Source organism: Apis dorsata, unplaced genomic scaffold (genome assembly GCF_000469605.1).
Source record: "Apis dorsata unplaced genomic scaffold, Apis dorsata 1.3 scaffold_575, whole genome shotgun sequence".
Classification (NCBI taxonomy): Eukaryota; Metazoa; Arthropoda; class Insecta; order Hymenoptera; family Apidae; genus Apis; species Apis dorsata.
Genome location: NW_006263785.1, coordinates 374633 through 377178, shown reverse-complemented (window position 1 = coordinate 377178; position 2546 = coordinate 374633).

Below are 2546 nucleotides of genomic sequence, written 5' to 3'. Positions count from 1 at the left end.
ATCTGGGAGAGAAAAGCAATTTTTTTTTAGTTTTTTTCTAATTAAAATAATAAAATTAATTTAAGTCAATAATTCAAATCAACATTTAAATGCATTATTTTATAATATTTCTGCTTTCGAACTTCGACTTTACAAATCAAAATTTACCTCTATGAGTTAAACTTTTATCACCGATGCTTTTTACAATTCAAAGTACATATTTAATTATGTGTCAGTAACCGACCATTCGATACTTTCTCCTTCTTTTCAATTAAAATTGTCTTAGTTAAAAAATTGCTTTCAGTTAAAATTGCGAATGTCCGAAAACAAAAGACGACACTTATAGATTTCTCTTTCTTCGAGTACTCATCAATTGGAAAAATATTATTTCCCATACAAAGTCTTTATATGCCAAGTTTCGTTTATTAAATCTCTCTTACTAAAACTTACTAAAACTCCATAACTCGAAGATTTTAGTTCTTTCTTTGAAATTCGAATTATCGAGATTCTTTTGTATTTTAAATATTCAAACTACAAAACGAAATAATGTTGTATCAAAAATTAAAAAACCATTCTATAAATATAATATAAATATTATGTTAAATAATAATTAATTTTTATCTGATGTTATAAATTATTTATAAATATATTTATATATATTAAGTTATAAATGATTCTTTTTAAATATGATACAGAGTTAAAGGCAATGTTATTGGTCCGGCTGGATTTTCCGGGGGTTGTCAGACAACAAAAAGGTTCCCAAGGAGGCGTAACATTAATCATGGGACAGGTATGTGCGAGGACTCGAGGTCGAAATCTCTTTTTTTTTCTGAAAGAACGATGATCTACAATAGAATTCTCCCTGCTTACGTTTACATCTGATCGATCGAAGAAAGAATCCTCCTGAAAAGTTACCGGCTCCTTTCTACCCATCTTGGGAATCTATTAGATCTTGGACTTGAATTCCAAGGAATCTTGTTCTAGAAGAACCATGGACACAACATTTTTTGAAAAAAAAATTTCAATGTCCAAGCATCGGATTTGTCTCTTACATTCGTGTTAAAATTTTTTCTAAAATCTTTTTTTTAGCTGTTGACATCACAAAAACAGCTGTTATATATATATACATACATTTTCTTTCTTCTTTTTTTAACCGATTTTCTTTACAGATTACTAATAAAATTGTTGCCAATTATAGCCATTTAAATAATAAATATAATTTAATGTAGAAAATGATTTCAATCAAACAATTGACAAATTATTTTCTCGCAATAAGTGAAATATGGAATTTTTAAATGTAATATGCGAAGTTGACTGATTTGATTGACAAATCATTTGACGTTTCCGTCTTCTCTTTCTCTCTTCTTTCTGTAAGATCCTTTCGAAAGGAAAAAAGAAGATTGAAGAAAAAGATTGAGCATAAGAATCGATGGTACTCATAAGCCAGCCAGGATATAACAGGTAAAACAGGTTTGTGGGCGTCCAGAAACGTGGGCTACCTGCATCATTTCTTGAAGGGGTCCTTCTTCAAACTCCTGCCTGCCGATTCTTGCGGAAGAAAACGGAAGAAAGGGGAGAAACGCGGCACCTATGCACCTGTTCGTTAAGTAACAACGATTAACGTCTCTAAACTACCGGTCCGTGATTTTATCTTTAAAGAAATAGTGACGTACCGAGAAATCTTAACTTTTCGTTGAAATCATTCTCAAAACCGCATCATAAATAATTTTGAAGAAATAAGTGATTCATAAAAAAGATATTTGAGTTGTTGAAAAAAATGTATGAATTTTTTGTTAATAAAGATTTCGTTTTTTTAAGTCCTTTTAACTGATGTAAATTTAAATTTCATAATTTAAATTTGATTAAATTTAAATTTAATTAATAAATTTCATGAAACTTAAATTTAATTAAATTCAATTTAGTTCAATTTTATTAATGATTTAAATTCAATTAATTAATTTTAATACAATTATATTAATTTTAATAAAATTTTTAATAATATAAATTTACTTAAATATAATTCATACAACATACTAAATTTAATATAATATAAGCGAATATATCTAAACGAATGTATAAATAATAATTCTTAGTGAAAAAGATTAGAGAATAAGAATTCGGTTAACAATCGAAAAAAAAAAAGAGATTATATTTTTAGAGGTCGTTGAAATATCGACTTCTTATCTCTTATCAGCTTATCAGAATTATTTGACGTGATTACTCTTCGTTAGATTCGGTAATCTTTGTCAGACCAATGATGCCTCTCTGATTATGAAACTTCTTTGACTATGAAAATTCTTTCGATTAAAACTAAATCGAATTTTGTTAACCTAATTAATCCTTTTAATTTAATTGATTCATCATTTTTTTTTAAATTGATAAATTCTTGCATTTTAACAAAATATTGGTACAAATTTAAAAAGATATTAATCAATTATTGTCAATTTTATTATATTATTTATAAATTTATATTCTATCTATCTTTAAATTAAAAATTATATAAATTTTAAACACTAATGTTAGCACGTTTATTTTATAATTAATAATTTTTATATTGTACAAAAATT